Source organism: Podarcis erhardii, assembly GCF_964252035.2.
Source record: "Podarcis erhardii genome assembly, chromosome: 4".
Taxonomy (NCBI): Eukaryota; Metazoa; Chordata; class Lepidosauria; order Squamata; family Lacertidae; genus Podarcis; species Podarcis erhardii.
The window spans coordinates 50,791,912-50,819,085 of NC_138508.1; the positions used below are offsets into that span (position 1 = coordinate 50,791,912).

At 41.6% G+C, this 27,174-nt stretch overlaps 2 long non-coding RNA genes across 2 annotated transcripts in view; one reads left to right on the forward strand and one right to left on the reverse strand.

The window, feature by feature from the left end:
- The first annotated feature begins 18,530 nt into the window (after positions 1–18,530).
- LOC309340066 overlaps positions 18,531–27,174 on the forward strand; it is a 63,614-nt gene continuing 54,970 nt past the window's right edge. The window contains exons 1-2 of the long non-coding RNA XR_014155790.1: positions 18,531–18,574; positions 22,236–22,400. This is a non-coding gene — a long non-coding RNA (uncharacterized lncRNA). The remainder of the gene's footprint in view (positions 18,575–22,235; positions 22,401–27,174) is intronic.
- Positions 21,120–25,873, reverse strand: LOC309340061. The gene is made up of 2 exons (XR_014155785.1): positions 25,516–25,873; positions 21,120–21,734 (listed from the first exon to the last, which is right to left on the reverse strand). It is a non-coding gene; the product is annotated as an uncharacterized lncRNA (long non-coding RNA).

Sequence of the window (27,174 nt, forward strand, 5' to 3'; positions counted from 1 at the left end):
TGCAAATGTAATTGTTTCAGAGATGTTAAGTTAAAGTGGAGCCTCCCTCCCTCTGTGCCTCCACCAATCTTGCACTTGTCAGCTTTCAGTACTCACACACAGATGTTTCAGGAGTCATTCATGCATGCAGCAATGTAAAACATATTGGGTCTAGCTGTTTCAGAATGAGGCTGCCCTCTTTCCCTTTGTGACGGAAGACGTGGTTGTCAGAAAGGAAATGCCTGAAAGACCTCTGTCAGAGAGACTTCTCAAAGGTGGTGGTTCTTTGAGTGAGAAGTATGAGCTTATAGCATACTGGGCAAAGCATATTCAGAACTCTGGTCTAATTCAAATATTACGTGCATTATCAGTGTGTAACAGAAGCTTCAGTCCTATACAATGAGGCTGATACAAACCAATTGAAGTCAAAGGGATTTGAGAGGTCTGTGTGCAAGACTGCAGCTCTAGAACATAGGAGGCAATTACATTCCTCAGAACCTAGAAAACATGAATATTGTAGAGACTTTTAGATTGCATTTTTATTACAATACTTTCCATTTTGGCTTTCTTTAAAAAATGAAATGGTGTCCCTCAGCCAAAAAATAGCCCTTTTTCTAGTAATGGGTAGGAAAGTGATTAATCACCTCACCCTCTCTTCAATCACTGATGCTCCAATCAACTTCACACCCCTAGGATTTCCCCTTTAAAAAACCACCCTGAAACATCAGAAGATTGGATAACAACCCTGGACTATTCTGCAGGGTTCGTATATCTTGCTCCTTCTCAGCCACACACCCCTACAATATGGTTGATGAGCTGCTGTCCATTTTGAGCCACAACCTCCTTCAGCACACACACACACACACACACACACACACACACACACATGATCTGTGATGATCTCTGTTGTCATTGGCAGGACAGTTTGGGCTTTCTTCCCCTCCAACCCCACCCCACCTTATTCTCATGGAATAAGACTTGAGTTAGAAAGAGGACAGACTCCTGGATTTTTACACTGCTTTCTGCACAGCTCTCACTTCTGGCCCAGGGAAGACCAATGAAAGAGCTACAAAATGAACCAGGAAGTCCCTTCTCTAGGCAATGGGTCTTTCTTTCTTTTGCCTCTCTAGATATGACTGCTTCTCTGAATGTCATAGAATTATAGAGTTGGAAAGAACCATGATGGTCATCCAATCCCCTGCAATGCTGGAACCTTTTGCCCAACCTAGGGCTAGAACCCACGACCCTGAGATTAAGTCTCATGCTCTCCTGACTATCTCAGGTTTCATTGCATTTAGTTCCCTCTTTGATGAAGAACAATGGAAAGTGTCTGTGGATTCATTTCTTTAAAAAAACCCTCAGCATTTGTGTAAAACACTGTGTGCTCTTTTTGCCTTGTATCTATGCCACTTTCAGGTCAAGAGGCTGGCTTTTGTAATAAAATAAGAACTGGGGATGCAGCCAGGGCAGCATAAGGGCAGTGGGTGGCATTGTTTGAACAAAGCCACACAGCAACTCTACTAGAAAGGGAAAAAAAAAATCTGCTTCAATATGCAGGGGCGGGGCTCAAGTTTTCAGGCAAAAATGAGGAGCTAATCCTTAGTCTGAGTATCTTTCTGTGTTTGTTTGCCAACTCTGTTATGTGTGAAATTAAGGGCAATGTGGGAAAGGAATGCATTTTAAAGTTTTTGCTTTCCAAGGACAATGATAGAAATAACCTTTTGGTGCCACCCACATTGAGTTTTAGGATTGCTCAGTACAAGACCCTAATGCAAAATGCATAGGTGTTATTTAGTAGCAGCAAATACAACAGTCATTAACAAAGGGGATCAGAAGGAAGTCAATGCAGTAGAAATAATTCATGAAAACAACTTGTCCTCTACAGCAGGCCCAGCTGTCCTGAACTGCTGTAAGAAAACTGCAGCCAAGACAGATAATTAAAAGGAAAATTGACTGGGAGTTGCTATAAAATGCAGGCCCCTCACAGAGGAAAACAAAATCGAAGCTTCTGTTTTCCCCTTTGCTTTCTTATATCTTCATAGCCTACTGTGCTTAGTTTACTCACTAGTTTTTCTTAGTGAGCCTGCAAGTTCCTCTGAGGTGATAAACTTGTACCACTCCAGATTGCAGATGGAGGACACTCATAGGATTGAATATTGTAGCATGCCACCCCAATCTCTGAGCAGTGTAAGATTCCAGGGGATCCAGGCACACATTCAGGATTTTTGTTTCCTTCAGAATGAGGTACAACAGAGACTGGTGTCTTTATGCTTCATGTTGTTGTTTTTTACACACACATATATACAACCTGAGTCTATGATAGAGGGATTCACAAGCATTAATATCACAAGATAGTCTTGCTCTCCCAAAAGCCACAGCCTTGGATTTAAACATTGCTATAACCCTCTGGCTTCCCAGCCTGTTGCTTCCAGCTTCTAGTTCACATCACTCACCTCTCAACCCTGGCCACTGTCTTTCTAACTACCAGCCAGTTGAAGAAGGGGCCCTGCACATTTGCCCTCTGGTGCTGAGCTGTTTCCTTTGTTCACTTAATGGCCCATTACCTAACCTATCAGCAAACCAGGAATTTAAATCTTCACTTATGTTTTAACATTTGCTAGATTCAGGGATTAGAAGGGTCTCGGCATACAGCCTACTCCCCCCTCTCCCCACAAAAAAACCCCTCATAAAATGCTCCTCTACACAAAAAATTTCCCTCATAGGAAAAAGAAAAAACATATTAGGAGAGGGAAAAGAAAGGAGGAGAGAATGTGTGTAGCTCCTTCCCACAATGTCCACACAGCCTCCAATGCTGGACCCAGCAGTTGCTTCCCTGACTTTGCTATATTGAGCTGAAAGGGGGGATTCCAAGTGTGTTTGACTGAACACATGTAGAATCACTTGCATGTAGAATCAGGAACCCCATGCATTGAGGCTCCAGATCTAAGCATGTTCTTGTGAAGAATTCAACTTCAGCACTTCCACCCAATGTGCAAAAGTCGGAGGCAACTCATGGTGGGAGCTGGGGCATGCACATTCCCATACCTTCCTCAATGTATTTTTAAGAACACCACTTGAATAAGGCTTAGAAGTCAGGGAGGAGAGTTTTCCTGCCACATCAATACAACAGTTTCCTCAGAGTTTTATTCATTATTGGCTTATTTTCTATCTTCTGTTGGCAAGTCAGTGATCTTGACTTGCTGGGGATTAATTTGAATAAAATTAGCTTTTAGGTTTCATTTAGGAGAGCAGGGTCAGCATCTCCCCTTCTGCATGGCATCCCATCAATTCCAACTTCTCCAGCACATCGCCTGCTCCATGAGGAGGCAGCAGCTAATTAAATCTCTAATTGTTATTTACACTATTTTTGAAGAAGCTAGCTTACACATAAAAACAGTGTATTTTTCCACAGCATTTCCTAGAGTGTGATGACTTCTTTTTTGGTTTTTTTTAAAAGAATCCTGCAAGGTATACAATGAATATTCATTGTGAAGTTAGGTTATGACACCCACATCTCTCGCAGAGCTTTAAGGGTGAACTTAAAGGATGACAGAGGGATCAAATTATGTACCTGTAAAAGCAATGAGTTTCATTTTAACAGATATATACTTAAGCTGCCAGGGATGGGTTGATTAATGTAGCACCTCGGTGGATTTATGGTTTCCCTCTAAGTAGCACCAAGCAATATTTTATGCCAAAAACATGCAACCGGATTGATCTTCCTGTAGAAAAATAACAAAATAAAACAAAAAAACCCCCTCACCGCTATGGCTAATCTTTTGATCCTGTCAACAGAATGAATTTTACTTATGCTGTGGTGGGCAAAAAAATGAGAGAGGCTCTTTATAAGAATGCAGAACATATTCCTCCATATTTATATAACTGTAATACAGTTTAGGACATACTGTTAAGGAGAGTAATCTGCAAAAATTGTGATAATTTATTAATCATAATGTGATTGTGTACTCTGGATATACAGGCAGTTAAAAAACATGTCATCTTTAGGGGGGGGATACCTACTGCAAATTAAACTGTTAATCTATATTTCTGCTGCTGCTACTCTCAGTGTTACTTTAGGAACACAGGAAGCTGTGTTAACGCAGTATAGATGACATTGACTGGGAGTGGCTCTGAAGGATTTCAGGCATGGTTCTCTCCCAGAGAACCAGGAGAAGCCGGGGATTGAATCTGGACCTGCATGTGAACCAGATGCTCAACCCACTGATGCACAGTTCCTCTTCCAATCTTGGCCCATCACTGGGTTCAAGTTGGCTTCTTGGGCCATTTCCACAAAAGCACACCCTCTTGTACATCAGCTGACTTCAGTCATCTGATGGGCAGGGGCGGATGGTCTAATTCTGCTAGGTGCTTCTTCACTGACACATTCTTTGCAGGGAACATCGTGACAAAGCAGACCCCCGCAGCCACCAGGATTGCACTCTGATCATCCATTATGGGTAATATAGATTAGTGCGACACATGTGTGCTTATACAAAGCTGCTAGGTTACGCTCAGGAAGGCTGATATATTAAACGATGAGCCTCCCTTACATAGATGCTTCTACAAAGGAGAGACACTTGCAGGAAAAAAAATACATTTTGAAAGCAAAAAGGTGGATAGATAAATATTTTAACAAATAAAATCTGAGTGCAGTCTTATACCCTATGTTGTGACAGAAAAAAATTCTTAAACTGCATTTTCTTGAGACGTATTATAGGATCTAGGGGCTCAGCTCTTAAGAACTGTCATATGATATGGATTATTTAACTTTTTCACATAATTTAAAAGTTAAACATTAATCTGACATGTGGCATATTTTTTATATTCCACCTGACATACATAGAATTACTAAATATACAGTTAGGTATGTAAGGCTACATACTCAAAAGCAGTGATTATAAGAAAAGAGGTGTTTTTTAAAGCAACAACAGCAACACTGCAGTGTCTTTGCTGCAGCAACACGACAGAGGGTCTCATGACATCTGGAGTATGAATACATTTATCAGGGCTTAGAGGTGAATAGACTAGAATCATAGAATCTTAGAGCTGGAAGGGACCCAAGAGTCATCTAGTCTAACACCCTGCAATGCGGGAATCCCAGCTAAAGCATCCATGGCTCTCCAAGGAAGGAGAGTCCGCCACCTCTCATGGGAGTCTGTTCCACTGCCAAACAGCTCTTACTGTCAGAAAGTTTTTCCGAATGTTTAGTCGGAATCTGCTTTCTTGCAAATTGAAGCCATTGGTTTGAGTCCTACTCTCCAGAGGAGGAGAAAACAAGCATGCTTCCTTTTCCATGTGACAGCCCTTAAGATATTTGATGATGGCTATCATATCTCCTCTTTTCCAGGCTAAACATACCCAGCTCCTTCAACCGTTCCTCATAAGGCTTAGTTTCCAGACTTCTGATCATCTTGGTTGCCCTCCTCTGCTTGTCAACATCCTTATTAAATTGTGGTGCCCAGAACTGGACACAGTATTCCAGGTGTGGCGTGACCTGGTATGTACTGGATCTTAGCAAGTTTTTTCTTTATGACACAAACTCTCTGCAAGTATTTTAATTGGCCACACTGTTAACTCTCTTAGGGGAACAAGCACTATTAAGCTCCATCCCTGTCACTGTTGCCCTCCATGACAATGAAGTGTGTGATTCCTATTCAAAACCTGTGTGATTTAGAATCATCCATGATTATAGTGGGAACTGTGGATGGTGACATTGTTGCAGGGACAGAGCTTAGCATATTCATCTCACCCAAATGATGCTACCCACATGGGGATTATATTGCCCGATGACAACAATATTGATTAGAAGATTCACAGATTAGAGGTTGATGCAAACAAATACTTAACACATGGAGGAAAGTGAATTGTTTTTGTATAGTTGTTCAGTACGCAGGCTGGGTAGGGGTGGACAAAAAACAAAAATGTTGTTGGGCTGATTTGTCACAGAATGGAAAGAAAAATCCTTTAAAGTCCATGTGACTTTTTAAAGACAAAGGTGTGTGTGTGTGTGTGTGTGTGTGTGTGTGTGTGTGTGTAATGAAGAAAAGCACACACACTTATGTAGTGGTCTGAGTTGAAAGTGCTTGTGGTCCAAAGACTTTTCGCCTGCCCTCTTTTATTATTTCTAAAGAGTAATTTCATCCTCCTTGGAATGCAGGGCTTCTGCCACTGTGTACATTGAAAACAATGTAGAAAGTCCTGCCGGGAGCAACAACTCTTGATAGTATGATGTTGCTCTCACAGGGAATTTTATGCAGTTTGCATTCAATTCCCTCTTAGCATCTTATGGGTGATTGAACATAACATATGTAAATATATATATAGGTAAAATACATAAAGCATGCAGACTGTACGTAAAATATGAACAATACACAGAACTCCCCCTGAGAGAAAATGGCATGCTATTAAAACCTGTTGCTCCTAACAGTACTTGCTACATTGATTTCATTGTGTGCTGGAGCTCCTAGTTTAGCTAGTGATACACACTCTTAAAGGTAAAGGGATCCCTGACCATTAGGTCCAGTCGCGGACAACTCTGGGGTTGCGGCGCTCATCTCGCTTTACTGGCCGAGGGAACCAGCATACAGCTTCCGGGTCATGTGGCCAGCATGACTAAGCACCATCTAGTGAAACCAGAGCAGCGCACAGAAACGCCATTTACCTTCCTGCCGGAGCGATACCTATTTATCTACTTGCACTTTGACGTGCTTTCGAACTGCTAGGTGGGCAGGAGCTGGGACCGAGCAACGGGAGCTCACCCCGTCGTGGGGATTCGAACCTTAGGTGGCTTTAATTACTTTTTCAAGAAGACATGAAGACAGGATTTATTCCCTGCTTTCCCTTTCCTGTCAAACAGCAGATTGGCATAATGTTAATGTCCAAGATGACTACATTTCGGCAACCTTGACTAAGTAAGCTTGGTTAAGCAAGATGTTCCCAGCCTATTTCTAATGATAGATTTCAATATCAGAGTTGGGAGTGATCACGATGCATGGGACAACTGTATAGGGCACTTGAGTATTGGCAGCATGAATGAGAACAGACAAAGGCTGCTTGAGATGTGTCCATATCACAGCTGCTGCATCATGAACATGTTCTTCTCTACTAGGCTAAAACAGCAAGGGTCCTGGAGACATCCAAAGTCAGGTCAATGTCACCAGAAGAACTTGATTGTCTCCATGCAATTGACACTGAACTATGATTGTGTCACATGGCTATCACAGTGCTGACTGTGACGCAAATCACTCCTTGGTGGCAAGCAAGGTCCATCCCCTGCCAAAAGGACCAATACCACAAAGAAGAAAGTGTGGTCAAATCAACATTGCCAGAATACCTGAACTTTGTGGACTGTATTCTGCCTTGGTTAGACCACACCTGGACTACTGTGTCTGGTTCTGAGCACCACAATTTAGGAAGGTTGTTGATGAGCTGGAATGTGTGCAGAGGAGGGTAACTAAGATGATCAAGGGTCTAGAAGCCAAGTCTTATGAAAAATGGTTGAAGGAGCTGGGTATGTTTAGCCTTGAAAAGAGGAGTTTGAGAGGAGATTTGATAGCCATCTTCACATATCTCAAGGGTTGCCACATGGAAGATGGAGCAAGCTTGATTTCTCCTGCTCTGGAGGGTAGGGCTCATAGCAGTAGCTTCAATTTACAAGAAAGGAGATGGCTGTCAAGCAATAGGTTAAGTAAACAGATATGCAATTGGCTAGTGTTCTCATAGTTTGAAAATATTATTAAATAAAGAATGATTAGGAGTTGTGTCTAACATTAGTCATATTTTGGTCCATTAATTTAAATGGGCCTACTCTAAGTAGGACTTGGCTACAGCCCTTTGGCTGCAATCCTGTATACACCTATCTTACTTTAAAATAAGTCCAACTGGAGCTTACTTCTGAGTAGACATGTATAGAATCCCACTGTACCTGCTCAAATGTTCGAAATTCCTGCTTTGAATTCCAAGTTTAATTTAATGGGCACCCATGGTTAATGCTGCAAATGTGTATTAAACGTGAAGAATAGCCATGCATGATTAAAAAGAATTATTTATGTCTTCTCATTTTATGTGTAAATAAAATATATTTTCCTCTAATTTAACAGGGCATTGCTGCTGCTGCTTCTTCTTTTTTTTTTTTTTTTAAATCAACATTCTGCAGTGCAGGTAAGATTAAGATATCATTTATAGTGGAGTGAAACTGGAATGATTTTTTGATTTAAAAAAGTGCAAGTCTCCATAATTAAAATCATATTGCTAATTACTCTAGTGCTCAGCAAAATGCTGTTATTGTTTTCAATTAGTGGTGATGAAACTAGCTAGAAGAATTTATAAAGGCAGAAGCTGTAAAATGGCTGTATTTTGTCTAAGGGATTCTTTGTAATAAATGGCTAGCTAGCCAAAATTAAATAGATATGACTGGCTCTTCTTGGGGCAAGAAAGGATTTTATAGGACATGATGTCTCAAAGTGCCAGCATTCATATTCCACAGTAATATCAGCAGATTGAAGCCAGGGCATCATTCCAGAAATTATAACGGTTCCTCTGGAAAGAGGTAGCATTCACTCTCATAGCAAAACTTGTAGACTAATATATCTTTGCGGGAAAGGGCCCCAAGTGGGTATTTCCATAAGCAAAGCACCAGTGGTATTTGATTCACAGTATCTATTTTCATACAAATATCTACCACCCATCTCTATTTATGCCATTTTCTGAGATAGATATGTGAGCGAGCACAGTGACACAAAAAATTATTACCATCCTAACAAAAATATTATGGTAATATAAGCAGTAACGGAGATGAAGATTTGTTTGCTGCATGAGCAGAGAAGGCATCACAAGTTGCTAATTGATACCAGAATATAATGACTTTAGTAGTTTGCTTGGTTTCTTGACAGGCGGTTCTTTAGGTATGAATCTGCAAGCTAATAAGCCACCGGTAATATTCAATTTTTTTTGTCTCCAGTGGCTGGAAGGCACAAACTCATGCAGAATATCTATCTATATATCTCCCATTCATTTGGCTCAGTGAAAGATAAATGAATGGAATGCAGCACAAAACCTAAACTTACCTGTTAAACATGAAGGTTTTGAGCAAATTTCTTTTCACTGAGCCCTGTGAAATAAAACGACTTAGTTATTCTCTTTATATCAGTGCCACATCATGTGTATTGTGATCCCAACAGCTCAGAGGAAAATAACTGACATCTGTGGCAAGATGATTTCTGTGAGACTGTTTTATGAAGTAGGGGGTCAGGCCCTTTCTGTTAGATCAGCTGATAAGACAGCTTTAGTAATCTACTTATCTGATAATATCTATAAAGGGAGTGTGAGTAGTAAAGGAAAGGAAACATAAGACATTTCAAAAAACTAAGTTATTGCCCTGTTTCCTCCAATGCCTTCTATATTTACAGAAAGATAAAGTATTAACTTATCTTGATCAAACTACACACTATGCCATTTGTGGTGCAATTGTCATTAGTAGCATGCCATACAGAGTGCAGTTCAACACTTACCACCATCTGCCTCAAACCAATGATAATAAATCAACCAATAGTGTTTCACTCATGGCGTAATTGCAGTGGGCCAATTATAAAACAAAAGTTTGAGGCAGAAAGTTGATAAGCACTATTCATTACCCAGCATTAACTGTCACATTTTTTCCTACTTAAGCAGGTCTTCTAAATAATAAGGGCAGACTTACAGACACCATCAATATCTTGAATAATGTCCAGGAAACAGCAGAAATTATAATAATTGTCAGGGAACTGCCATCGGCTCAGGGGCGAGAGGGGAAAAGCTGGATGGATTACAGAGAGCCCCCAAAGATCATGGGAAGCAGCACCTCCTCAGCAGAGGAGAGTAGCCACGCCTCTAGTGGAGAGGAACTGCAGGGCTCGCAGGAGGCGAGGCGATGCCAGGACACCTTGCCTGAACAAAGCGGGAAGAAGAGAGGTCCTCCGTTACCCACGCCCTCCTTGCGCAGTAGGCTTCCATGCAGAGAGGGGAAGCGCAGACTGGGTGTCAAGAAACTACTCTGCTGGGGAAGGTTTAAGGACCGCCCACTTTCAGATTCTGCCAGTGAATGAGCAAGCCACGGAACAGTGGCGCTCTGCATGATGACCTTTTTTTTGGCACCAATAACAAGGCTTTACAACAGACCAGGGAGGCATTTGCCTGATTGTTCTCGAGCAACCTCCTGATACCCTTACAGCAATCTGAGAGTCCCTGACGTTGCTCGAGGATAGCCATGTGAAGGCATCACGATGAGCCAGACTGGACCAGCTGCGGAGATGGAGCAGGAAGCTATGGTGCGAGGGCTAATTGAGAGGAACCGAGACCTCGAGGCACATGTTGCTACGCTGTCAGCCCGGGTGGAGTAGAGGCGAGCACAGGATGGTCAAGTCAGAGCCACCCCGATCGGAAGGAAGGTCCCAGGGCTAGTGAATAAGTTTGGAGGAAAGCCCCAAGATTACAACGCGTTCCGGACAGAGATACAATACACGTTGGAATTACAAGAAGGGGAGTTTGCTAGCAACCGAGAGAAAGTTGCAACCCCCTGATACCCTTACAATAATGTTAAGCTATATATGTACAGGCATCTAATCTAGCTAGAAACCATTACTTTTGAAATACAACACTTTGGATTCCATGAGAAATATCTCAGATATACAACTCTACAGTTCTTCTCCAACTTGGGTTTAAATACATTTTCCCTAGAGTTCCTTGGTCCACTCTAGAAAAATACACAAGACCTACAATCAGTAGCAGATGGCCAGGGAAGGTGGGGTGTCAGCAAACACCTAATTTCCAGTTGTCCATGTCACTACTGCATAATGAAATAGAAAGATGGAGGGTCAAGGAACAGTATCGTGGATACATGCCAGCAGGAGTGCTGGGTCAGTTCTGCCAGTGTGTTGGCACCACTCCAATCTCACCACTGGCCTGCAGCATTCTGCATTGTCCATAAGGGATGCTCAACATGGAGAACTTTACGGTAGTGTAAACATGAGGTTACCAGCACATGGGACCCAGTGGCAAATCAATCCTTCTCCAGGTGAGGGCACAGTTGATGTATTAGCTTAAGTAGGTGATAAGGGCTGTTTGCCATAGAGGTCACCTGGGCCTCTATGGACAAAGATGGTGCAAATTGCACTCCTAAACTGCATACCTGCTGCTTCAAGAGGGAATCCAAATCCAAATTTGTTGATTCTGGGAACAACTCAGCCACAATGTCACTGTCCTAGCAGGATTCATCTTCAGTCTGGGGTCTCTCAGTCAGTTCTTAATTCTTCTAAGGTAAGAAAGAGCCAAAGAAAAGGCCCCCCCCACCCCAATATGGATTTTAGAGATTTAATTAAACTAATAAAGGTATTGTCTGATATGGATTGTGGAGAAAAGTGACTTCTTATTACTTTATCCTCAAAAGCCATACCTGTTTGTCTATATTTTGACAGGCTTAATCCACTCTGGAGGGGCCTCTGTGTCTACAAATTTCACCTGCTTCTGCCAAAAGGAAAGAAAGTCATAGCCACTTTTATTTTGCGTAAGGGTGAATGGAGGGCTCAGAGCTTCATTTTACACAAAATAGATCAGAACCTTTATCAGAGACAGAAACAGAAACAGACACAGTACAGAGCGATTCAGCAATAAAAAAAGTACATATACATGTACTGTTAAGCAAAAATAGGTATATGAACTCACATTTCTTTGTAATTCTTTTGTATATGCAGAGCAAAGTGCAAGACAAGCAAATGTACTTCAGTTGTTTTCTTTCCACAATGTACAGCTAGTACAGATATACTAACAAAAATCTGTGACTTTATAGAAAATGGCTGTATTGGGAGCAGAAACTACTATATACAAGAGACAAAGGGAAAGAAGGGCTCAGAATAGATCATGTATCTTGTTTTCCTTGAAACAGGGTCTGTTTATAAAAAAATAATAATCCAAGAGTATAGCAGCCCAGCATGGAAGGAGCTAATTTAGTTGATGGCTGTGGATGAGTTTCTGACATGCTGGCTGGTAGAGTATGTGAGCCACAGGTGGTTCAAATCACATAGACTGCTCCGTGCAAGGACTGAGGCATTTTCTCACATGGTTTACTCATCCCCACTAATGACATGGAAAGAGTGGTGATGTTTCTTTGGGCTAATCAATCAACCTCTGCCATCCCTAGCAGCCCTTCTTTCTTCAAATGTAATATGTGACAAGAAAGAAAGAAAGAAAGAAAGAAAGAAAGAAAGATAGATCTGAAGATAAAAAGATTCAAAATACCAACATAAATTTAAAATAATTGAATAGTTCCTAAACATCAGTTAGAACTTTATGACAGTAAGAGCTATTTGACAGTGGAACTGACTCCCACAAGAGGTGGTGGACTCTCATGGATTCTTTAGTTCACATTCCTGCATTGCAGGGGGTTGGACTGGATGAACCTTCCAGTTTTATGATTCTATGATTCCTTGACCCCTTTCTCCAGATTTTCAGATGCTGGAAGTCCCTTTTAGCCTGCTTTCTCTCTTTACATGCCACCTGCTAAGCCTGGTTTTAATTTCTGTTTCTAGTCATAGTCTCTGATGCTGGTCACAGTCTCTGATACTTCCAATTTCCACTCTTTTTTGCTAAACCCTTCCCTCTTGTTGGAAGTATCTGTCCCAAATCCAAGGCATGTGGCAGATGGGCCATAGAGCCTTCTTCAGTGGTTTTGGGAGGCCATCCATGTAGACCTGCATCTTGTGGAGGATCCATTAATCCTAGGCTCAACCCTGTCATATATCAGCCGTGGGGGATGAGAGGAATATATGCCCAATGCATAAGCTGAAACCTTCCTACACCTGATATCAATAAAGCTGTGGACAATTTTTAAACTCACAATGCTGTCTTGTCCAGTTTGTTCTACCTCACAGGGTAGTGTTCACTACTTGAGGAGGGGTCACTATGTCACAATGTGGAATTCAGTGTCCTAGTGTGACCATAGTGGTGTGTGTGCCAGTGAAGGTAAGATTCTCAGAGATGAGATACACATAGCACCAAGAATTACTTCCTAGAGCATCCCTTCTTTCATAGAGGTAGGCACTACCAGAAAAAAGCGAGTTGTGATTCGAGGACCCGATCCCCGCTTGGGGAATAAAGACACGTGGACACAGAATGTAAGGTTAATGGGTAAGGTAAAGGCCACAACTTTATTGATTACAGCATGTGAGAAGGTATTGGCTTAGGCATTGGACCACGGAACATTAGACTCCACCCACTCGTAGAGGGGTGAGTCTGAGGAGGGGTTAACCACCAGTAGGGGAGGCCTGTTGATGCTAATCCAACTATAGGCTCTCTTCCTGATGTCACCGAGGGTTCCATGACCACCGGATTCCTTTAGCGGAATACCCAAAATTGTTGGGGAAGGTGATGGCCACACCTTGCCCCCCGAAACACCAACAACACATTCCAATGCCTAACCGCCAAATACCATGAAAGTTGTGATGGTTGCTACGAGGTAGGGGGAAAAAACCAAGAGGCCGGGCCAATTTAGCCAATTGGAAAAAACTCCTACCAGGCCCCCTGGTTAAACAGGGCGACCAACCAGAGGTCCATAGCAAAGTCTCAGGAACAGCTAATCTAAAGGGAGTGGAGGGTGGGTGACTCGAAGAAAATGTGTGTGCAATGGTGGGGATGGCTGGTGCGGCTGCGTTTGAGCAGCAAGCCATGCCCCCGCCGAGCTACCCTATTGGGTGCCCAACCGGGGAGGGGCGTGGTGCCAACCCTGGAGTTGAAGCAGGGGGTGGAGCGTCCCCTGCATGACGCGGGAATCGTCTCCCGCTCACAAACCCTCCCCTCCTGGGAGGAGGAAAGGCTTTATAGAAACATGGAGAGGGGATACAAACATTTTTAAAGACAGATTCCCAGAATACAACCAGAATACAAATCACTCAAGTATGTAATTACAGATGGCAAACTAAATAACAAAAATCTACTTAGTTCAGCTGATTATCACAAAGACTTAAGCCACCTTCAAGCATCCAAAACAAACACTTGTTAGCTTGAAAACTGAAGTGGGGGAATATGGATGCAAGCCCCAACATCTTTGCATGTACCAGTTCCACTTCAGGCTTCCTCACACTGAGAGATGTTTAAAGGAAGATTCAAAGCATGTTAAACATTAGGAAGAACTTCCTGACAATATGAGCAGTTCAATGTAGAACATAATGTGGTGGACTCCTTTGTTAAAGGTTTTTAAGCAGGGGCTGGGTTGCCACATATCAGTGATCTTGAAGTAATGGATTTACTGCATTAGAAGGATTGGACGACTGAGTTTTCTTAAACCCTATGAACAATTTTCTTAAACTCTGTGAATAGTTCCCTAACCTTGGGAGCAAAGGAACTGGGTAATCTGTGAACTGGACAAAGTCAAATAAAAATCTGTAATACATTTGAACTAAAACTGAGGTATGAACACTCTCTATAATTTATGTCCTCTCCCATTAGCCCATGTGCACTATTACTATTCGGATGTGCTGGGAAACACTTTCAGTCTTTGTGTGACTTGTTCAGTGAATAATAAGCTGAGCAGCTTGCAATTGCAGTAGAGCTCTCTGTTCAAACAGCCAATCAGCTTGCTATTACTTATAGCTCTAGACTTTTAAACAGAACTGAAAAATGGCTTTTTATTTTGCAAAATGCCAACCTATTTTTCATTATTGTTTTCCATTTAAATAGGTGGCTGTCTTGCTGTTGTTCATGCTGATGGGCTTTTGTTAATCCTTCCCCATTCCGTGACATTGTTGTAATGGAACGAAGTCTTGCACAGCAAGTCACTTCTTTGATTATTGTGGATTTACAATATCTATTCAGAAGTCTTTTGTTATATGATGGGAAACTTATCAACTACAGATAAGCAATTTTTCTCCAGAAAATGAAAATTGTAGATATTTGTTGCATCCCTGCTTGGAGCCCACACAAGTAGCCAAGGCAGATCATTGGTCTATCTAGCTCAGGATTGTCCACTAGCAGCAACTTCTAGGGTTTCAGACAGGGGTCTTTCATAGTCCTACCTGGAGATGACAGAGGGATTGAATCTGGGAATTTTTACATGCAAAGCATGTGTTCTGCTATTGTGCAACGAGCCTTCTCTTAAGTTACAGCTCACGCTGGCTTCATATTCTTGGAAATAAGTCAAGGATTTTACACTTGTCAAGGGAATTTTATTCCAAGATAAATGATTCTGTAAAGAAGCTCTAAGAGCCATTATTGAATGCCAAGTAAGGACAGATATACTCTTACCTGTACTTTTTCTCCTCATCCATGCACCTCTTCTTGATCTTCAAGAAAACCAATAGGGATGTCCTGCCCATTAGGTAATATAAATCAACCAAGAGACCTAATCCATAGAGATCAGCTCCCTGTCACCAATGCTTCATCGCTAGTCGCTTCATGATAGATAGAGAAGTACTTTGCCAATATAGCAAACATGAAATGCTCACCTAGGATTGTCAGAGAGACAGCTTGTGGACTGAATTTAAAAGGAACAGTTTCTCCTATTCTTCTAGACGTAAGGCTGCAATCCTAAACACATGACTAACTAGGGAGTAAGCCATGTTGAGTTCCATGGGACTTCCTTCTGAGTTAGCAAACATAGGATTGGACCATAAGGCTAAAATTATTGTTACAGTCAACCACTTCAAATGTAAGGACACGTCCAAGTGAATAGGATAGTGCTGGACTTGGAAAGGGGCAGAGGTTTTCGGTTGGTTATGAAAATGTTAGAAGTTATATTGATATATGTATAATAGATACAATGTTAGGTCAGAAGAAGAAGCACTAAAGAGTTCACATGGTCTCCTCACCCCTCCAAGGAAAGTGTGATGGGAGTTGTGGTTCTCTGGTCTACCTCTGCTCCCATTTCCAATGCACTCAGTGGCCATGTCCCTCTTCTCTTCACATGTTTCACTGTTCACAGCATATGGGAAGGGGTAGGTATGCTGGTATATACATAGAGCTCTTCCATGTGATAGGGATCCTTATGGGCTCACAATGATCCCTACATGCATACAAGGGTGCACTGAATGTGTGGTTTGAGGGACATGGTCTCCAGGGATAGGAATGGGAAAGGGCAAGTGCAACTTGCATGACCCTCCATCACCACCACCATGCATTCCTTGAACACAAGGGGAGGTTGTCTTCACTCTTAAAGTGCTATTTTGGCATCAGGAATGATATTGTACTTCAAAGATTTAAATGGAAAAACCAACAGAACATAAATAACACCACACTGCCTAATTTTGTTCATCTATATTCAGAATGAGTAGCCATAGAAAAGTGTACTAGTATGAGGGATTCACCAGTTGAATGTAGTCAATTAAGAGATAACTGGTTGCTTTAGAAAAATTCCAGAGTTCAAGCAAAAGGAAATGCAAATGTACAGGTAGAGGCACACAGTAACTTGAAAACAAGTAAAATGCATTGTAATTTATTTCTTTGTGCATCTGACCTGCATTTTAGAAATAATTAATAATGAATTCAGTTTCAGAGTTATTGGCCTTCTCTGTTGTCATAGCACTTGGCTGAACAACAGAAGAAATCATATTAATTTAACCGGAAACGTCATGCTGTAATAATACGAATAGCTCAAAATCCGTTTTAAGTCTTTTCTGTTGATGCTTCTGTTTTCTTAGTGGAATGAAGAACTAGATTTCCATTGGCACATCTGGATCCATGCCACAATGTACTGTCTATATTTCCTATAAAGCTTGCATATAAATTTCAAAAACTGGGGGCACTTGCAGTTTAAATGCTGTGCAAGAAATGTTATTTCAGAGTAAAATTGCTATCAGATTTGTTCAAATTCAGTAACATATGTGTGTAAAAATTAAAGTAATGTATCAACATACACGGGCTATATACACACTATACCAGGCTTCCTCAAACTCAGCCCTCCAGATGTTTTTGGCCTACAACTCCCATGATCCCTAGCTAGAAGGAACAGTGGTCAGGGATTATGGGAATTGTAGTCTCAAAACATCTGGAGGGCTGTTTGAGGAAGCCTGCACTATACCTTTAAAGCACATTAATAGAATCATAGAATTGAGGGTTGGAAGGAACTCAATGACTCGACTAGTCCAACCTCCTGCAATGAAGAAATCTCAGCTAAAGCATCCAGGACAGATGGACAGCCAACTTATTATTAAAAACCTTCAAGGAAGGAGAGTCCATCGCCCTTCCTGGGAGTTCATTTCACTGGTGAACAGTTCACACCATCAGAAAGCACTTCCTGATGTCTAGTCAGAATCTGCTGTATTGGTTCCTACCCTCTGGAGCAGAAGAAAATAAGCTTGCTCCATCTTCCATGTGACAACCCTTGAGGTATTTGAAGATGGCTGTCATATCTCTTCTCAATCTCCTCTTTTCCAGGCTAAACATACCCAGCTCCCTCAATTGTTCCTCATAAGGCTTAGTTTCCAGACCCTTGATCATCTTGGTTGACCTCCTCTGCATGTGTTCCTGTTTGTCAATATTCTTCTTAAATTGTGGTATCCAGAACTGGACACAGTACTCCAGGTATGCTCTGATCATGGCAGAACAGAGTGGTACTATTACTTCCCTTGATCTGGAAACTTTATACTATACCCTATTCAATTCCACAAAAGTAGAAGCACATTCTTACCCTCAATAAATTTTGGGCACTGTGTTGGTTAAGGGTTGCTGGGAACTGCAGCCTTATGAGGGATAAACTACAGTGCCCAGAACTCTTTGAGGAAAAGAATGTGTTTTGTATGTGTTTTAAATAAGTTGTGTGTACCCAGTCATAGAGACATATAATGTGATTCAGAAAGTACAGAGTGTGGATGTTTCTACAAACAAAGACGCTGGAAAGAAGCTATTAAAATAATATGCTTTTAAAATAACAGCAAAATCCGATACATGTCTACTCACATAAATCTCAATGAATAATACTTCCAGGTAAGTGATTATAGCAGCCTTCCCCAGCCTTTTACACCCCAAATATTTTGGCTTGTAACTCCCATAATCCTTCATTGTTTGCTATGCCACCTGGAGCTGATGGGAATTGCATCCAAAAGATCTGGAAAGCATCCCCCCCCTCCCACTGCCAACTGGTGGGGCTATACAGACTGGTGGGGTTAATGCCACATCCACAGCCCTGCTGTACATGGTGGGCAGGATAGAAGATGGTGGCAGGTTGATTGCTGCATCAGTCCAGACTGTTGGTGCTGCAGTCTGGTCCACATTGGACCCAGTGTCACCACACAATGGCAGTGGGACTGGTTCAAGAGCCAATGGACCTTAGGGTTGCTCAATCCCTCCCTACCTCCATAATGCCCTTTTTTGGTGCCTTCCATTGATAGCCACCAGTGAAGATTCCACTAACAGCACTTTCATCCCTCTGCATGTTCAGTGGCTGGAAGAGAAAGCTCCATTCTAGTGGTAGCTGAGGCAGGGTTTAACTGGTGGGAGGCATGCTTAGCTGGCAGAATGGATGGAGTGCTAGTTTAAGGGAGTTTGAAATGCTCTGTAATTAATAGACACTCTAGCTGCAGTAATATGAATCTATAGCTCTTTCAGGAAATCTTGTTTGGTGTTAAGTAAACAGGTAAGCGAATAGAAGTATGCTAGCTCCACCCTCCATTGTTGTTCCTGTCATCAGTCATGAGGACAAATGTCTAAAGGCGGGAACTTGTGGAGCTTCCTATGCATTTTAGAACCCTGATTTTCCAGGGCTTCTAACATGTACATGGAATCTCCATGAGTACAAGAGGCTCAACTTTCAGTAGCTCATCCTCTAACAGCTAACTCATGGAGGCCAACTGGAGCGGTGAAAGAGGGAAAGAACTGTCACACTCCTTACCATGGTCTTACATGTTTACTTAACATGTAATTGGTATGCTGGAAGAGGGCTTTTAGGAATAGCACATTAGCAGAAAAATAACAGAATAGCATCAATCAATAAACACTGTCATCATAGTTTAAAATAGTATTTTGAAATAGGGTGTGAGCTATTTGTGTATAAATAATTAGTAGGCAATACCATTAGCAGTTTCTGTGGTAGTGGATTACTCACTCCATAAATTCCAGCTGTAGACCAGGCTACACAGTGTGTGTTTATTCAATATTTCCTCAGCAAATAAACTCATATAGATAAGATATTGGTGTTCAAGCCCTAAATGAAAAACAACCATTATTCAGTGTCATATATGTCAATATAATAAATGTCCATCATGATTCTTATGAAGAGAAAAAAATGAAATAAGTGAAAAGAAGTGTGAGATTTATTTTTATATTAGAGCCTGCTGTAAATAATAATAATAGTTTCATGTGATGTCCATAGTAGTTGCTTCTGTAAATTGAGGCTGGAAACGAAATTCAGTGATAGATTTGAATGCTACTGTTGGGTTGGAGATGCCATGTTGTCAGAGGTTTGAAGATGTCTGAAGCTCTGCTGGACAAGTGGCAGTAGGGTGGAGGGGAGGGAAGAACAATTTCTCTACTCCCCCTTTCTTTAATGTCTTCCATACACCTCATTTTTGTTTCTACTGATGTAAGAACTCTGGCATCAGTAAAGTAAGGGCTGTGGAAGTTTATGCAGTGGCTGGGAGGTGCTTGATGAAGTCACAACTTCTTCCTGAGGCTGGACATCTTATTTTCTCCATCCATCCATCCATCCATCCATCCATCCAGAAAGATAAATCTAAATGTTATTTGAGCTGTGGAACATGGCCCCAGAGACCACAGGATTGCAGCCATAATATTTTCATGGTTATTATAGAAACTCCTCCCCATGTTATTTCATCAGGCATCCCTGGAACTAGTTCCTCAGATTTTGGTGCTGCAACTTGGAGAAGATGATTCAGTGCAGATGACTTAGTTGTCACTTAGTATGGGAGGTATAGGAATATAGGTATGGGAGGACTTAGGTAGTGCCTTAGCATGGTCCCCTGAGTTGCTTACCATGTGAACTGAGATGCTGGAGAAGAGGGTGTGGTAGGGGACCACCATTTCAATAGGATTGAGAAAGCTACAAAGAGAATTAGGAGGGATGTTAAGTAGAGGCTTAAAATTGGAGGTGCTTCCATCTCACATGCCACCATTAGTGTATATATAATTTTGTTGTTGCTGGCATCCCTCTGTCTTGGGAGACAATGGAGGAATGTGCTTTTGGGTGGTGAAGTCAAACTGTTGGAAGGTTACAGCACCTGCTGTGGCTGTAGAGACATGTGCCTTTATAGAGACGATGATGTGCATCTCTCCATGGAGGAGTGGGACACTTTAATTAAGGAACTGTGGGAAAACCTGTTCAACCTAATGATCTGCAGATTCACTGGGCTTGATCTGGCTTCTTTTGTAGTAGGTGGTGTGGGCAGAGGACTGAAGAGGCTGCCCAGATGAGCCCCCTGAGGCACCTACATGGTGAAGAAACACTGCCAAACCCACCTCACATTGCCAGCCAGTTAAATGGTTAAGTCTTCCTTCCTGACAACAGAGGATGGTTGGAGCAAACAGATGTTCTCTGTTTGAGCAGAGAGGAAGGGCATTGGCCAGTTAACTTAAAGCTCTAGTGCTCAGAGCCAGGGTGGTGTCACTCCCAGGAGAATCTGGAGAAAAGTTCCCATCAGCCTCCTCCAGCTAGGCGGCTCACTTAGATGAAATTAATCAGTCCCATTTTCTTCAGTCCTTCATCACAGTAGTTAACAGAGTTGTGACTCTTTACCCCAGATCTGGCCCCATGTCTTCCTTTCCTAGGGTGGGGGGTAGTTCAATTTCCCAAGGTTTCCGGAAGCCTTCTTTGGAATGATATTTTATGGGGGGAAGAGGATACCAGAGTACTACCAGTGAGCTCTGCTTGGTTCAGTTTTATCTGTGCCTAGCTTTATCAGCAAAGTTTCATGGGGAGGATGGAATTAAAGCATCTCAGAATTCTGTCTACACATGCATGGCTTTTAAGAATGTGTTTGGACTGCTGGAACGGATTGAGGACCAAACATGTTGTTTGCTTTTTTAAAAAAGTAAATACTGTTGCAAATGGTATTTTTTAAAATACATAAATAAATCCTCTTTTCAGTTGTGAGCCTTTCTGTTAAAAGATTTGTCAGCTGCAAGAAATATCCTAACAAACACATCACAAAAATAACTGATTCTAATAACCATTTCTACGGCTCAGTCTTTAATAAATCTGTTAGCGGCAAAGGCAGAAACAGTAGCATCACATCACTAGAATTGGCATCATATGTTTCACAGGTTAGGTGAGGTGCTACTCGCTCTGAAACGAAGAGGCAGCAGGAAACCTTGCTGATTAATTTTACGCCATGTACTACTGTGTGGCTCCTTTGGGTAGTCATGCTTGGCAGTCCAAGTTTGAAGCACTTGGTAGTCAAGTCTGAAGCAGCATATTCTATTTATGTTGATTTCAGTACTAATGACTTTGAAGAGAGAAGTTCAAAAGATGCTTACTTCTGTGGAATAATCTAGCACCAGCTTGATTCAGATCAGACCTATGAAAAGTCAAATGCCAAACCGGGACAGGGTGGGAGGAAATCTTCTGTGCCACTAATTGCAATGCCAGTCCTCATTAGCACTTTGTCACTGCTGATTGCTGTGCTGCTCTTTACAAGTATTGTGACCGCAAAGGGCCTTATCAACTTGCTTTCCTTGACTGCACAGGATTTGCTCTGAGTCCCAGTGACGTACAGCAGCACAAAGTTGAGTGAATAGTGCAGCAATAATAGCAACTGGGAGATCTAACAGAGGCCTCACTTCTGTTTTTACAGATAAAACAAAAAATGGTACGATTAATGTATGTCTCCCCCACCACCTTGCTTCCTTTTGAGCATTTTAAGAAATTGTTCTCCAAACTTAGTGAGGCTTTTGATTGGCACTCACATTCTTTGCAGGTTTGTTTGCACTGTAATTATGCTCTTGAACACTGACATATTAGAAAGAAATTCAGTGCATGCTAACCCCTTTCAGGCATTATTTGCAAGGGATGTAACGAGGCTAGGAGATCCATTCAAATAAAAATCAGTGCTGTTTTTGTTCCACTGAAACTCGCTTTTCACCAACTACTACATTATTCATCTTGTTCACTATTTAGCATAACTTACATAGCTATTTGTTTAACTCATTTCACTGTAAATGAAATGTTGAAACAATTATTTGTGGAATCAAAAACCACAACAATGATTGTATTTGCTTGGCTGAGTTCTGTTCCTGACCATAGATGAACATGTGAACTGCAGCAATATATTCTTCCATTTCAGTTTGCACCAGAATTGTCTGGCATCCCTATTTACTGCAGTACTTGCAAAGGGGTCTGTATCCTCAGTGGTGCCGCACATGCCAGCAATGTTACCAAGCTGATTCATGCTGCGCTGGGTCTGAAGGGGGCTGTCTTCATTCCATAAATGGTTTGCAACATGGGAATGGTAAGTCTGGTTCAATCCAATCTCGGGGACTCTTTTTACAATGAATGTGCCCCTGTCAGACTCAGCCAATCATATATCAACTTTCCCATAGAATTGATTCCCTCCCCCTGCAACTTATCTGATAAAGCTTAGAAAGACTGAGCAAAGGAGAGTTTCCACCATGTTCACAGAAAATTTCTCACTGTGCAATCTCTATGTTCCCAGTACATGGGCAGAAGTCACATGAACCCACCACCTCTGAAGCTAAGCAGTGCCTTGATGCATGATCACCTAGAAACCACACGTTTGCTGTATAGCAGCTGATGTTGAGATTGAGAGATCACAGTGAAACTTGCAATGAACAGTTACAATTCTTCATTTAAAATCTGAACACCTGCTGATGTTAAGATTCCCTTACAACTTTTGTGGGGGATTGAATTTGTCCATGCTTGTATTGTGATTTGTTAAAAGATCACTTGGATATTATGTCAGCTGACCAACTGGCCAGCAACATATGCTTTATGAATAACTCTTCCCCAACAGTAGATTCTGATTTGCTGAGTATTCCACCTTTACACTTTTATCATTAGCAAAACACAATTTGACTTCCTTCCTCAGCATCAGAGAGTCATTGCTTCTTTGGGTGTGTTCACAGAGAGAGATCTCCAACACCTTAATCTGAAGCAGAGGAGTTTTGGGGGTATATGTATTTGTCGTTGTTTTTACAAACAGTTATTAATGTAAAATGAAAAGCCAATGGCATATGTTTCTCAGGCAGTTGACATCTGACATTGTTCCACTTGAACAAAGATTTGTGGTTTATCTCCCCCCCAAGCTGCTTCTACATTTTATGAACTGTACTGCAATCTTTTAATAGTTTTGATTTGATTCATTTGTTCTACTGCATTTCAATAAAGTAGAATGTGTTCATACATTTTTTATGTAGTGTGTTAATAGCTATCTGCACATACCGCTTCGTAATCTAGTTATTTAGAAGCCTTCATGGAACTCAGGATGAAGGCAGATGGAAAAGAAAGAGCTCACTGCAGGTCCTTCCCTGTTCTGGGAATATATGGACAAAATATATAGACTCAACAACTAACTGAACACTGTCTGAAACCAACAGCCATGTGCATCTTGCTTGCTACTACCACCTCTTCCCAGACGATGATGCCCAAAATAGTGCTCAAACAGCTGATTGTCCAAATGTTAGAAGCTGCACCATTTTTGTCTCAAGCTCCCAGCTAGAGGGAACTTAATCTTCTCCGGCTGGTGAAGGATGTTAAGGTAGGAAGAGGACTAGGAAGAAAAAGAGTGAATGGGAAGGCAGGGAGGCACATGGTGGATTGCTTTAGACTGGCCTGTAAAAAGGTTTTTCTGTTCAGTAGTAAAATGAGCCTCACGGTATAGCTGAAGAATATGAATATTCACACACATTTAGGCAGGAATAATCAAATGCAGACATATAGGATGGGTGACACCTGGCTTGGCAGCAGTACACATGAAAAAGATCTAGGGGTCTTAGCAGACCACAAGGTTATCACGATTCAACAGGGTGGTGCTGTAGGAAAAAGCTAATGCAATTCTAGGCTGCATCATTAGACATATAGTGTCTAGAATAAATGTATCGCTCTAGATCAATAGTATCACTCTATTTTGCCTTGGTTAGATCCTGTCTGGAGTACTGTGTCCAGCTCTGGATACCACAGTTTGAGAAGGGTATTGACAAGCTAGAATGTCTGTCAGAGATTATTTGGCTTTGACTACTACATTGCAGTCCCATGGACTGCAAGAAGATCAAACACATCCATTCTTAAGGAAATCAGCCCTGAGTGCTCACTGGAAGGACAGTTCGTGAAGCTGAGGCTCCAATACTTTGGCCACCTTATGAGAAGAGAAGACTCCCTGGAAAAGACCCTGATGTTGGGAAAGATGGAGGGCACAAGGAGAAGGGGACGACAGAGGTCGAGATGGTTGGACAGTGTTCTCGAAGCTACAAACATGAGTCTGACCAAACTGCGGGAGGCAGTAGAAGACAGGAGTGCCTGGCGTGCTCTGGTCCATGGGGTCACGAAGAGTCGGACATGACTAAACGACTAAACAACAACAACAACTACATTGCAAGGTGTTGGAGCAGATGACCTTTGGCGTCCCTTCGAACTCTACAATTTTATTATTCTGTTTCCAGATGCATATGGCTTAGCTGGTTGATGCTGCTTTATCCCTTTGGCTTATTTGTTTGCTTTTTGCTGAGGCATTCTCTATGCTTTTATTGTCCTGACTTTAAAAAACTTTATTTATGACTGTTTTTTTGTACTTTGCATGATGTAAGCCACTTTGGGCACTTTAGAAATAAAGCAGAATGATGGAATGGGAATATTTTAGTAAATAATTAAATAATAAGAATGCTCCTTTCGCAAGGGGAATTATGTAATTCTGAAACTGATACAATATTGACCTTGCCAAGGGCATTTCCTAACCAACTTCAAGATGGCACATGGGTAATGAAAGCTGTACAAGATTTGCCATACATAAGCATTGCTGACAGGCCCATTTATAACTTAATAGACAAAAACACCATCACCTCTGGGTCTACCACAATTGACCTGGTAACTTCAGCTATGAAGTGATATTGACAAACAGCTTTTTAACTCCTGATTCAAACATTCTTACACAAGAGAAGCAGATTCTATACATTCAAAGCTGCTATCTTCATTACTGTACTACAAACATTTTTCAGAAATATCCCTGGTTTTTAAACATTGCTCTCAGTGTCTGAAGACTAAATAATTAAAATGGTCCTCAATACTGGGGCTAATCTGAAAAGGAGCTTTGTGTCAAAAAGGAGGATCATTGTATCATGATTGTAGAAATGCTTTATTCTCAGTGGTTCATGATTGCTGACCAGCAATGTTTTCACTATTAATGCCCTTAAGCTGCCCTTAGTGGTATCAACACATAGCCTAAAATTATTTGCTATGTAGCACTGTAATGTAAGCAGCATTTGTACCTGATCCTGATTGGTTGCGATCATTCAGAGAGAAATTTCAGAGTGTGTGTGGTTGCCTGTGGGGAAGCACTGCAAAATCATAGGGTGGGGAGGTAACATTCAGGGTGCTATTCTAAACACACTTACTAGATCCAGACACTCTTGGAGGGAAAAGGTATCCTTCTTAATTCTCTTTGACTTCTCAGAGGCTTTTGATACCATAGACCATCTGCTGCAGCTGAGTTATGGGTGGGTGGCACAGCTTTGTAGTGGTTCTGGTCCTACTTTGATGGTCGCTCCCAGAGGGTGATAACTTGGGGAGTCCTCATTGGCCCTTGGAGCCTGCCAGATGCATGTGGTTTTCAGGTGGTAGTGGTGGGGTCACTCTTATAATTTTTTCTAAATGAAGTCATATTTAGTTGATATAGCCTTTTTGGCTGTTTGTCCATATGCATAACAAAAAATTCACCAGACCTCAGCAAAATCTTCTGGGTTTGCTAGACCCTTTTGTTCACTTCTTGGATGTGTCAGTTTCTCAGAGATTGCAGTAAATATGTCAGCTGCCCATTGTTGTGCTGGCCACATCCTTCCAGCATAACAATGGACAGCTGACATATTTACTGCAATCTCTGAGAAACTGACACATCCAAGAAGGGGACAAAAGGATCTAGCAAACCCAGAAGATCATGTGAGTAACTAAGGTGTTCAAGGCAATGATTGGATTTTGTCCCGCCAAACATGGAGAGTTGGCAAAGTTAAGGTTTAACCAGTCTTTAGTGACTTCATGTGTGCAGTGCACTATGGAAACAGAAATAACCCTTTTATTTTTGCCTTAAGTGGATGGCTTTGGATCAGCACCATCATCAAGAAGTAGGCTGAGAACTAATATTAATTCCAACCCCTGGAAGTTGATGGTTTGAGGTGCTGTTTCAATAAACAAAATCTATTAAAGTCTCAGAGAAGAGCTGAATGTCATCAGAGTACGGTGCGCAATGCAGTCATACATCATCTCTGGTTGTCAAGGTAACATACCATTGCCATTCTAAGAATAATAGATCTTTCCAAATCCCTATAGGACTTAGTGCAGTTGTCAGGTAGTTATGCTACCTGGTTTCATAGAGTTCAACTTCTTGTCGAGGGTTTCAGACGAGATCAATGTATTAACTTTTTGAAGAGAAACAGAAAATATCCATTTCAACAACATAACTGTAATTCCAGTGTCCTGTGTGTTATTCAAACACACCCACCCCTTACAAAACAGCAGCTTGCAAACTATTTGTAATTGTCTGGACACAATATTGGGATGAGAAAGAGCCCATTGGAAGACCATCTGCTTTACATCTAGAAGGTCCCATGTTCAATTCCTGGCTTCTCCATGTAGGGATAGAAATTGTCATCTGCCTGAAATCCTGGTGAGCCACTGTCAGTTGGTGTTCATGGTACTGAACTAAATGGCAACTACTTCCTTTGTTGCTTCTCCATGTCAATTTTAGATTACAAGTGATTGTTGCTGGATTCCAGCTCCTGCCTTCCCCTACTATGGCTTATGCTGGCTGGGGCAGCATGACCAATAATACCTGGAAGGCCACAAATTTCCTGTCCTTGACTTTTAGGATCACACAGTGAAACACTTGTCTAAACTAGATGATCCATGGAAACAGCCCAGAGCCTTCAAAATGCTGTCACAATTACAGAAACTCCAGTGAGGTGTTTGCATGTGTGAATGAGCTGTTACTTCTCATGAAAGCCTATTGCAATTTTGTGTACATGCAGTGGTTATTCACATACATTTGCATATTTACCTTA